A 13,877-nucleotide genomic window follows, 5' to 3' on the forward strand; every position below is an offset into this window, starting at 1 on the left:
AGAAGGAGAAGAAGCTAACTATAAGATGATGAGAGAAAGAGATAAATCAACAAGCAAAAACATCAAGCAAGGCACATAACCATAATCCCCTTACATGCACAACAAAGAAGAAGTCAAAGCACACAAGCTATCACCAACAAGAACTCTCAAAACAAAACTTAATTATGATACTAGGATTGCTCCTTTCTCAATAACTTATATAGATGCCTCTTATGACAATGTGTGGCTACCCATGAAATGTCCAAGCTAGTGAAATGTATATACAAAAGAAAATTTAGCCGACATTACACATATTGTAAGCTCTAGTGGATTCCAAAAACTTATATTTGGTTAACATGGTTTCACCCTCTAACATACCGTAAGGCATTTTACCTACTCAAATGGGCACTTGTTTTGTAAGATGGTGCTAGAACATATAAAGCAACCTTACCCTATTAAAGAGGAAAAGGTTACGGACTCCATGTACATAGTTGCTTAAGATTAGTAATAGAGGCCATACCAATTTTTAGTTTGGGTGATCTAATGTGAAAACTAGTCATTTGTATGACAATAAGCAATACACAATCATTCCCTTGCACTTGTTTACTTATGAGCTATCCTCTTCTCGCTTACTTGTATCCCATTAGATTCATCTATGCTAGATGGATGGATGCTTGCTTTCTTCTAGCTTTCCCTCCTCCCATGAGTTTCTTCTTTTCCTACCTTTTATGAGAGAGAAGCATCACGAAGGACCATCTCTTCTTACCTCCATCTAGGCATTGAGAAATCTACCTTCATCCATTCGCAAAAAAGCATTTCAGTGTGACAATGGAGTGAGAAATTGCGGCTCCAAGGTAAGATGCTTTGGCAAGGCTAAGATAAGCTCTTAACTTGAACATATCTGGCATTACCTTCCGATCGAGGACTAGCCTAGGACTTAACTAGGTTTATCCATTCTAAGCTATTTGGATTACCAATATTACCTAGTGTTGATTAGGAGTTCACACTCTGAAAAACATACAGTTTTGGAGCCATTGGATGTGTTAGTTTTGTTTCTTTTGATTTTGATTTGAAGTTTACTTACATTAGGGCATTCTATTTCCATCTATTAGTAGGGCATAACCCTGGTTCATTGGTAATTTGCATGCAGTTGGAGCCCTAGATACTTAGATTTCATTGCTTTAAGCTAAGGATCAGCTTAGCAATTGTGATTAGGAGTGGAAGCTACTCCAAAAACATGGGCATTGAGCTTTATTAGGGCGAATTAGAATGGGATAATCGATTTTTATTTATGCATTTCATATTTTTCATGCATTATTTAAAATATGAGATTAGAAGCATTAAAATCCATCAAAAATCAATAAAAATTATTTAATTACTTTCATCACAATCCTTAATTAGGATTGGGATCATTAATCACACCCCATCAAGCACAAAAACCACCAAAAACTAGGCCAAACTAGGTCTGGGTTAGGGTGCATGAGTCCACAAACCCACGCAAAAAGATGTGAGCCTAGACACATGAGCCACAGTCATGAGCCTGGAGATGTGAATCGTGAGACTGGACACATGAGCATTGGGCTTGGACACGTGAACCTAGAGACATGAGTCTCAAGATAGGTCTACCTATCATTGAACATACTAATTATTACTACCATAAAGACTCATACAGACACACCTACTCATGTCCTTGTAAGATTTTCTTGTTATACAATCTATACCACCTACAAATTCCAAGGAAAATTCTTATCCTTCATAATTATTGGGAAAATTATTATCCTCCATGATTATTGGGAATCAAATTATAAGTATTAAGTGCACACCAACCATGTCATAGGATTAATTCCTAGAATTATGTGCCCCAGTTAGGCTTACTTCATATATACAAGGAAAGTATATGAGATGAGTTCATACAAGAAAGACGTGAGATGAGTTCATACAATAAAGATGTGAGCCTATATACGTAAATGTTGAGTCGAGTTTCGAGGCATGAACCCAAACATATGAACCCGCATACATGAACCTAGATACATGAGCTTGTAGTCATGATTCCAGAGGTGTGAACTTATATGCGTGAGTCTAGAGATGTGAATCGGATACGTGAGCATGTAAACATGAGCTAGACACTTGAGCCTATAAACATAAACTTAGGAGAAAAAAAAACTATACTAAAAACCATTTTCAAACCTGCATCAGAAACACCAAGGTCACTTGATGCAAAATTGATCTAGGCTAATTATTAATAATAACAATAATATATTCTATTGTAGTACATTAAATAATACTAACTCAAACCCACCAAGCCTTCAACAATAGAGCAAACTCAACAGAGTGCTTCCTTGTTAAGAAGTCTAGACTCCTTCGGATTCACATCTGGTGAGGAACCTTAGGAAGAAATGAGCCAACGAAACATAGACGTGAGTGGAGGAACAATAAAACCCCTAGAAAACAGGAGCTGCCTCATGGTCCTCCAATCTTTGGATATACCAAACAACTAGCTTTGTAAACATCGCCTTAATTTTTATAAAAAGGGCATTCAACGGCCCTATTTTTTGATGCAACTCTAGTGAAGGAGTGGGATCGGGACTAGATGTGGAACCTGAACATTTTCTCCCATAAGAAGTGGTTAAACAATGTAAAACGCCACAATGTTTCAAACATTTTGTGTTAACCTTGAGCTAGGTTTATCCCAAGCAAACCATGACCTGCCAATAAAAGTATCCCAATAACCACAAAAGTTAAGCCAAACAGGAGCCCATTATAGAAGCGTTGTTACCACAAAACCAAGTTCCAGGGAACATAAGAAAGGGATAAGGAGCTAGTGTCAGAACTACCTCATCTTAAAGGGATCCACATGAGCATTCACCAAACTTGTCGTCAAACAAGCCTATAGCCTTAAGGCCAAGTTGGTGGAGGATAAGTGCTATTGGAAAACACACAACCCAACCCCATAGTGTAAGAGATCACGTACCCTCAAACAAAGTGTGTCACACAATCACCTCTTTATGTTTTCATGCTACCACTAGACATGCTGAGAATGATGTTTGAAATGGGAAGGTGTGTTGCAACCAACATAGCACCTAGAGGCTCAAAGTTGGGCAAAACCATGCCAATCCACCTCTAAGGATAATGCCCAAATTTGATGGAACTGGAGATCCCATTCAGTACACATAGAGAAGTTCATTCGGATTTTGACTTGAAGGCAAAGTAGGTCGATGGTTTAGATCACTAAACCCACTTAAAAAGGTTAGGTAACAAGGTCTTCAGGCATACTTTCATAATGGGATTCTCGCCTAGTGGAGCTAGATGGAGCCCTATTGTAAATATCTATAACCTCAAGCAAGAGGAGGGAGAAACAATGCGAGATTAAACTGCTAGATCCAAGTATCTCCACATGAGATACAACATGCATAAAATACTAGATAATCTATCACTCATTGATAAATTCATTATTGGTCTTAAGAGAAAGAGGCTTCATGACCATCTCTACATGTCTAGGCACTATGTCTTCAATGACTGTTGCCATAAGGCAATAGACTTGGAAGATAATCTACACGACAAGGATGTAGAAATCGTCCATTCAAACCAAGAGATACGGGATACAACATCCAAAGCCTCATTGGGCAAGGGTTCCCAACTAGCACCAGCTAGAGTCCTAATTAAGGACAGGAGCATTGGTAGACAATTCACTAAACCTTTTAGGCCAGCAGTGGTGGCAATGCCAAGGGCATGATCATTGGTATAGAATTTACTAAAACTTTTAGGGGCAGTGCCAAGGGCAACCAGAAGGCAATCCCAGCCAACACCTTAAGTGGGACAGCAGCATCTATTCCCACAAACACATATGGTTTGGTGTGTGGAATTTATTGCCAAAAAATCATACAAGTACAGAGTGTTCAATACTAAGGCCTAGACAACAATAATTTGGGAACCATAACATAGCTCATTGTTGGTACCAAGGAAAACTAGAAGGGTGGACTTTGTTCACAACAGATGCTCCCTTTGACAAGGCAACCATTGGCCTTGCCAACCCCACCAGTCACTTCTTAGCAGGCATAAGCTCCAGTGACTTTTTGTGAAAACCCTTTACCACCATGAGGCATGTATAGACCGCCCCAATTTCCATATCCACCTTTGGTACTACCACCTCAACTAGGTCCTCCAAGAATTTCACCCCAGTACAAAAGTACTCACGTTGAAATAGATTCCCAAAGAACAAGACATTTATGAGCAATATGAGGAACAAGACCCATATGTGCCATAACAATATGATCCCTATGAGTGTTACGACAAAAAAGACGTATATGTGCAACAGTGTGATCCCTATACAAGACCTATATGTGCAAAAGTGTCATCCCTACAAATATCCTAAACAGGATACACCTCTCTATTCAAAGGTATGGTGCTACAAAGAGTGAGACCTTAGTAATATGGCACGTCGCGCACCAATACAATGCTTCCAAACAATGCTTCCAATGTAACAACCCACACTATATTGAGAAGTGCCCTCACAAATGCCCTACACCAAATCCCCCAAGTGCTCTAAGCACTTTGAATCTCGTGCCCAACTCCAACGTAATTCCTTATAGAGGCACATGATATAAGTGTGGGTTAACCATGTTTATACGATTGTCCCAATAGAGTGATAATTGCCCCTGTACTGGTAGAAGATTTCTTCCGTTAACACTTCGATGAGCCTTAACTTGTTAACAATACAAGGAGGACTTATCCATATAGTCCCTTTTAATGCCATCACAAGGCTCCAAGCCGAGATGAGGGCAACAAACCAAACATCAAAGGTTGCCAATAAGAAGAAAGCCCAAGTTTCATCTCAAAGCCAGCATCCAAAAAGCTAGAAGCGCAAACCCCAAAGGCTAATGTAGCCCCTACAAGGCCTAATGAACCAAACTAGATGTCTAAAAGAAGACCACATTGAAAAGCACACGAAAAAACAATGCAAGATTAGTTGTCAAAGACATCGATGTCGTGACCATTGAAAGTGGGCTTTGAAGTTGCCTCCCTTGTATAAAAATAGCTAGCAATCTCTCCCACTCAAACTTGCTCTTAGAAAAGAAGCCCATGGACTATGAAAACCTTCCTCGGGAAGAAACTCAAGGAGTACCCTAACCCCATGTTGGAGAAAAGAGAGAATGAAGTAAGCCGAAGAGATGGTGAGGGGAAGGTAGAGGCAAAACTAGAGCAAGTACTCAAGTAATGGTCGAGTACGAACCATTGACCCTCCCTGAGTGTATCCAGATGCTATCCTAGAGCCAATCTCATAGACCGAGTGAGGGAACTTTGAAGTTTTCCAAAGGCCTCAGACAAACCCATAACCATTCTTAAGAGGTCACAAACAAACCACTTTTAGAGCCTCTTCCTATGAGCGTATCCATCCAAGGCCCACATTGCTAGATGCAGTGTGAGGGCAGTAAAAGTTGGCCTTTCATGGGTCACTATAGCCAATGTAACATTTTCTCTAGGGTGATCGAGACTTAATATCACCCCCTTTAGAGGCATCCCCTCTTAGGGAAGGATCAGCCTATATCCCTTACACATTAGTAGGTTCTAGCCCACCTCACAGTGAGTATGAACCTAGTGTGAGTGTGCGTATCGTTCATGAGGGACATAGCAGGCCTCATAACCTTTTTGTCCTCCGAAGTGTGAGTTCTAATAAAGTCTCTTTTGCAAGGAAGTTTACAACTTTGGAGAGAAGTTTGATTAGATGAATGAGAATCTAACAACCCACATAGTTGAACCTGAGCCTGAGGAAGATGAGGACAAGCCATGCCCCATTGAGCACCCTCCCTCCATAGCTAAAACCAAAGGACAACTAAAAGTACCCATGAACAAGTTGGGACACTACTTTGAAAAGCGACAAATGAATGCCATGTGTGTACAGAGGACTTACAGTCTCTACAATCCTGGATGGTGGTGATGGTGTCATCATAATCACCAAGGATTGTTGGGAGGCCTAGGGAAACCCGCTAACTCGTAGGCACAAACCTTGTAGTGAAGCTTGACGAGAACACAACCAAATCCATAGGCATCCTACGAGATGTTTTTAAAGAAGAGAGTCATATAGAACGATTCTCAAAAGTTCTTACATTGGAGAAGCAAGGCTAGTTTATGATTGGGAGACTAATCACATTTATATATATGCAAAGGCAACCAGTCCTTGAAGATAAACCCTGCAGACAGGGAAGATTCATCCCATGAGTCAATGCATTCTCATCAATGAGTCTAACACAACCGCTCAAACCTTTAACTAATATCTTTAGAGCTTGTAACAAGATGTTGAATGGTGAAGATGAGGACCAAGAATACGAGCCCCTCCCAGAGCCTACCAACTCTAAGGAATAGATTCACATTATGGAAACCATGGACACTCTTCCAAAGAAGCTTGGAATAAGGTTTTCACAATTGGATGGCGCCAAAATCACATGCATATTCATGCTCGATGCATTTAAAATAGAACCAACAGTGGAACTAGCTGGCCTTGAATTAGAGTGTCCCCAAAAAGACTATCTAAGTGTGTGGCCTGCCTTGGTTAACAGTGGGGCTAGCCATAATATTTTGTCTATGGAGATATGGATGTCATTAGGCCACCGCCCCTCACCCCTTTCATTAGCGACCATTACCACGGCAAACAATTCCCAATCCATCACCATCAGTTGTTTTGAAGCAGAGTTTCTTAGTGGATCTACACTTGTGTAATGCAAATTTTATGCATCGTCTTGTTAGAGCTGGTAAAGAAAACCACAATGCTCGAGGTCCCTATGGAATGGTTGCCATACCTTTCGTTAAAATGAGGTCATCTCGTGAACCTATCAACATCTCAAGCCTCTTCCTCTACTTCCACTTTACAAGCCCACCATCTCAGGTAACCTCTATCACTACACACACACACCCTGCCGCATCGTCCACCCCCTCCAACCTAATGGGAGAACGAAAACCTCACCGACGGAGATGAAGACCACCACCCACACCTCAATCTCAGTAACCCTTCATGGAGGTCACCAAGTAGGAGTGGATACCCAAGAGTACCCTGACTAGCCAACGAAACTACAATGCCCATGCAAAGACTTGCCAGCCATCATTTATCCCAAAGCCCACCAACCATGAGCAAAGGTCTGCCAAATGGGAGCCATATGCCACAGACTTCAACCCAAACCACAAGCCTCATTGGATCCCACTTAAGCTACTAGAAGCCCAAGGCTTCTATGAAAGGAACATGTTTGTTTGGGTCCCAAAACCTCACTGTCCGCATAACCCCATAAGCCAAAAAGGTCCAAGTGACAGCCTAAGTACCTAGTACCACCTTAAAAGTTGACGCTTCATTGGTGGATCCTAACAAAGCTGCTAGAAGCACAAGGATTCAACGAAGGGAACCCCTACATCTGGGTGTCTAGATCAAAGAGCTTATGCCTCAAACCCTTGCAAATGCGCCCTTGAACGTGAAGTCGAAGTGGGTATGGAGACCCAAGACCCTGCCCCACCAATGACACCCCCGAAGTCTACAATGACAGCACACCCCCCACATGCATGCCAATGAACTAGGCGAGAGTGCCACAAATTATGTGCCAATTCCATGCATAGTGGATTGTATCCCATATAGTTTCGAATTTTCATGAGCCACCCAGGCTACCAAGTGTTTCACTGTGCCGCACAGTTGCGCCTTAGATCTAGAGGGATCCCCTCAGTCCTACAACATACCTGTGCACCTTGCCACAACATCAACTCGCCAGCTGGAAGGCCAAAGTCCATACAAACGCACCAGCTAAGCCGATCAAAGTGGCATCCAAGCTTTCGTTATGGATGGGCAATCGATTCTTTGCCCTCACCCAATAAACACGTTCACAATAAGCCTTAAACCCTAAGCCGTTATGTACATATGTAATGTAACACCCCTGCTCAAGTTCACTACCTTCACCCGTGAATGATTAAAAAAACATAAAAACCCAAAAACATAACAAGAAATGTCAAAAATAATTAAAGATACACACACATTCGCACATCGCATGTGTACATGCACTTGCATATTTTGTGCAAGTGCACCCCATACACTCTTAGGCACGTGCACCCACATTCACTTACACTACACACATTCACATTTTACTCACACCATACATGTGCACCTACTCTTACACATTTGCACATACACATACTCTCCAACATTTGCACATGCATCACGTGCACGTGCTGCACCTTCACCCCACTACACACATGCACATGCACTCGTCTATGCACACACATCACATTCACATGCATGTGCACCCACATTACATTCACACGCATGTGCACCCATCGTTGTTCATACACATGCGCATTCACTTACACTCGCACATGCACACACGTGCACCTTACACACCTTCGCATTTGCACATGCATGTGCACCCCACGTGCTCCCATTACTCGCTTGTGCACACACACACACACACACACACATATTTACAGACACTCGTGCACACATTTTCACACCATGTTACACACGTGCACCCACACATACATGTACGCACACACATTTTCACATCGTGTTGTGCATATGTGCACCCACACATACATGCATGCATGCACATTCACACCTTTGCATACGCACATGCACACACCTGCACACACTTGCACCTCGTGCACTTGCATTTACACTTGTTCATTGCATGTGCAACCACACACGGTCATGCGCACACACCAAGCCCACGCACTTGAACGTGAACATTCACTCACATACGTGCACACACTCTTACATATTTACACATTCACTTACATTTGCACTACACAAACACATATGCACATGCACACACACTATCAAAGGATCTTGTACATGGAGATTTATCTTACTCATATTAATGAGATAAATAGTAGAATCTAAATACTATGAACGAAATATTAAACCTTGCACCAAGCATAAACAATGGGCCGTACCATAATAAATTGAAAAGGGTCACACTTAGCCAAAAATAATCTAGACACTTAGGCAAGTGTTCATATCTAGTGCCCATCATTGTCGTCCTCATACTTATAGCCTATATTCATACAATCCATAATGTTAGGTCACAACTAAATTAGAATCAATCCACAATGTTAGATCACAATCAAATTGGAATCACTCAATAAAATAATACACTAACATGTGGTAACAATTAATTGGACTCACTCACAACCAACTACTATCATGTGAATACGGAATTGTTTTGACACTCATTTGGAATCACTCAACACATCAACTCTCACACGTGTGGTATAAGCACAAACACAACAACCTCAATCCATTCAAGCATATATTCAACATCAAGTATTGAATAGGATCACCCATGATACTAAGTTAAATATTCTGACACACTAGGCATCTCCAGTTTGCCATAGAGAGAGAGTACATGTCACAAGTAACATTCCCTCTCGCTTAAACTCAGTTGAACGTCTACTCATATGAGCGAATAAGATCTAGATATTGATAGAAAAATTACACAAGCATCCACCTAGCATCTTCAATTGGATGGTTCTTAAAAGTCATAAGATACTGGTATATACATTTCCTATTCTTGTTATTTGATGGTGGTTTTATGATTGAATCTCGAATAAGTTTTTTTCTTTTTGTTCATCAATAATCAAAGGAGGTTCTTCATGAACTGGATAGAAAGGTAAAGGTCCTTTGAAAGGTCTAAGAAGACTAATGTGAAAAGAGTTATGAATCTTCGAATGTGATGACAAATATAATCGATAAGCAAGGTTATTTATCTTTTTAATTATCTTATATGATCCATAAAACCTTGGTGCTAATTTTACCATTGGATATTTATCTCTTTTCAATCCTCAAAAGTACCTAGTCACCATATTTAAAAGATATCATGCATTTATGTTTCTTATTTGTTTATTTAGCATAATACTCTTGTGCAAAATGAATAGCCGCATGCACCTCTTGAAGAATAGAATTAAAATCAATAGTGAAATCATTTGTTGCCTAGATCTTGTGTGAAAGCCCCATAATCAAAATGGTTAAGGCCTTTCCATAAACAACCTCAAATGATGCTCGTCTAGTGGTTGTGTGAGGTGTGAAAGCTTGTTAATTGTATATAAGTCACTTTTAACAAGTGATTATGGTTTAAAAATCCTACTCAAAAACTAAAAAAATCCAAGAAATGGTCTTTCCCTTTAGTGCATTGTCACTTACATATAAATGATTCTATATCATGTGTCAATTCATACGATCACCACATAATAATAAATTTGTGCACCAAGGAAAATTTTAATGACATTACACCTCGTTACATATTTCCTACATAATTTTAAACAATCCACTACACTTTTCACAAGTCTCGCTATCATTGGCTTGGGTACTATAGATGATCATGATATATGCAATTTGACACTCAAAATACATATAACTTCTCTCCCTATAGCTCTTGTATTTAAAATAGGCCGATTCCTTGTTGATGACTTGTGGACTTAATATTACATGACTTTGGTGCACAAATCCATGAGCTTTTCATGCTTTTCTATTGACCTCATTACAATGCTCGGGAAACTTATTTTTAACAAACATACACATTCCCAAATTATATCTCATCAAGGAAGAAATACTGAAAAGTAGGCATATTTCTTTAAAAAGTTTACATTTTCTTCAACCGGTTCTCTTCTTGTATGAGCTCCTCTTAAACAGCAATTTTAAAATCTCAAACCAACTTTAGGATGAGATGAGGCACCCTTTTCCTGTAACACTGCCCTATTGTCAACATTGCACTGCTATTCATGGGAAAGCCTCCATATGATCATTCATAGGCGTTACTATTCACAGTAATCATGCAAGCCCCTAACCAAAAGTTATAGCCCAAAGCCATATGGTGTAAACATGAAACACTAAGAGGTATAACACTCGCCCCAATGTAAGCTAACCAAATAGATAAATCCACATAGCTAGAGTACATCCTATGTCATTGCACACTATAAAATAATATCTTCTCTTGCAATGGTCACACCTTGGTGTTACATGCAATTCTAAATGCTCGAGGTCCCTATGGAATGGTTACCATACCTTTCGTAAAATGAGGTCATTGTAAACCTATCAACATCTCAAGCCTCTTCCTCTACTTCCACTTTACAAGCCCACCATCTCAGGTAACCTCTAACACTACACACACACCTTGCCGCATCATCCACCCCCTCCAACCTAATGGGAGAACTAAAACCTCACCGACGGAGATAAAGACCACCCCCCACACCTCAATCTCAGTAACCCTTCATGGAGGTCACCAAGTAGGAGTGGGTACCCAAGAGTACGCTGACTAGCCAACAAAACTACAACCCCCATGCAAAACCTTGCCACCCATCATTTAGCCCAAAGCCTAACCATGAGCAAAGGTATGCCAAATGGGAGCCATATGCCACAGGCTTCTACCCAAACCACAAGCCTTGTCGGATCCTACTTAAGCTACTAGAAGCCCAAGGCTTCTATGAAGGGAACATGTTTGTTTGGCCCAAAAACCTCACTGTCCACACAACCCCATAAGCCAAAAGGTCCAAGTGACAACCTGAGTACCTAGTACCACCTTAGAAGTCGACGCTTCATTGGATCTTGACAAAGATGCTAGAAGCACAAGGATTCAACAAAGAGAAATCCCACATCTAGGTGTCCAGATCAAAGAACCCGTGCCTCAAACCCTTGCAAATGCACCCTTGAACGTGAAATCCAAGTGGTTATGGAGACCCAAGGCCCTGCCCCACCAATGACACCCCCGTAGTCTACAATGACAGCACCCCCCAACATGCATGTCAATGAACCAGGCAAGTGTGCCACAAATTCTGTGCCAATTCCGTGCATAGTGGATTGCATCCCATATAGTTTCGAATTTTCATGAGCCACCCAAGCTACCAAGTGTTCCACTATGCCGCACAATTGCGCCTTAGACCCAGAAGGGATCTCCTCAGTCCTACAACATACCTGTGCACCTTGCCACAACAGCAACTCGCCAGCTGGAAGGCCAAAGTCCATACAAGCGCATCAGCTAAGCCAATCACAGTGGCATCCAAGCTTTCGCTGTGGATGGGCAAGCGATTGTTTTCCCTCACCCAATAAGCACGTTCACAATAAGCCTCAAACCCTAAGTCGTTATGTACATATGTCATGTAACCCCCTGCTCAAGTTCACTACCTTCACCGTGAATGATAGAAATACATAAAAACCCAAAAACATAACAAGAAATGTCAAAAAAAATTAAAGATACGTACATGCACACATATTCGCACATCGCATGTGTACACGCACTTGCATATTTCGTGCAAGTGCACCCCATACACTCTCAGGCACGCACACCCACATTCACTTACATTGCACACATGCACTGCACACATTCACATTCTACTCACACCATACACGTGCACCTACTCTTACACATTTGCACATACACATACTCTCATACATTTGCACGTGCTGCACCTTCACCCTACACACATGCACATGCACTCGTCTATGGACACACATCACATTCACATGCACGTGCACCCACATCACATTCACATGCATGTGCACCCATATTTGTTCGCACACATGCACATTCACTTACACTCGCACATGCACATACTTGTGCACCTTAAACCCCTTCGCATTTGCACATGCATGTGTACCCCACGTGCTCCCATTACTCATACACATATTTACACACACCGTGCACACATTTTGACACCACACTGAACACGTGCACCAACACATGCATGTACGCACACACATTTTCACACCACCTTGCGCATATGTGCACCCACACATACATGCACGTATGCACATTCACACCTTTGCACATGCACACACTTGCACCTCGTGCACATGCATTTACACTTATATGTTACATGTGCAACCACACCCAGTCATGCACGCACACCCAGTCATGCACCTGTACATGCACACACACTTAGATATTTACTCATTCACTTACTTTCGCACTACACACGCACACGCACATGCAATCACACATGCACGTGCACACACACACTATCAAAGGATCTTGTACATGGAGATTTATCTCGTCCATATTAATGAAATAAATAGTAAAATCTAAATACTATAAACGAAATATTAAACCTTGCACCAAGCATTTTAAAAAAACATAAGAAGATAATCAAAAGACACTATACTGAGGCAATCTCTCCCCTGACATGTGTGGCTCCTTCTCCCACACACAATATTTAGATCATATTAACAAAAATACTCGTTAGAACCATTAATAGAGTGATTTTTTAAAAACACAAGTAATCTTCATCCAATGCCTAAGGTGTAAAATATCATACAACCTTTTCCGTATAACTATGTACAATGGGCCTTACCATAATAATTCGAAAAGGTGCACACATAGCCAAAAATAATCTAGACACTTAGGCAAGTGTTCATGTCCAATGCCCATCATTGTCATCCCCATACTCATAGCCTGTATTCATACAATCCATAAAGTTAGGTCACAACTAAATTAGAATCAATCCACAATGTTAGGTCACAATCAAATTGGAGTCACTCAATAAAATAATACTAACATGTGGTAATAATTAATTGGACTCACAACTAACTACTATCTCATGTGAGTACAAAATTGTTTGGACACTCATTTGAACTCACTCAACACATCAACTCTCACACGTGTGGTATAAACTCAAACACAACCACCTGAATCCATTCAAGCATATATTCAACATCAAGTATTAAATAGGATCACCCATGATACTGAGTTAAATATTATGACACCCTAGGCATCTCCAGCTTGCCAGAGAGAGAGAGAGAGAGAGAGAGTATATGTCACATGTAACATTCCCTCTTGCTTAAACTTAGTTGCACGTATGCTTATACAAGCAAATAAGCTCTAGATATTGATAGAAAAATTACACAACCATACACCTAGCATCTTCAATTGGATGGTTTTTGA

Source organism: Cibotium barometz, chromosome 17 (genome assembly GCF_041138505.1).
Source record: "Cibotium barometz isolate CiBa-2024 chromosome 17, ASM4113850v1, whole genome shotgun sequence".
In the NCBI taxonomy this organism is placed as follows: Eukaryota; Viridiplantae; Streptophyta; class Polypodiopsida; order Cyatheales; family Cibotiaceae; genus Cibotium; species Cibotium barometz.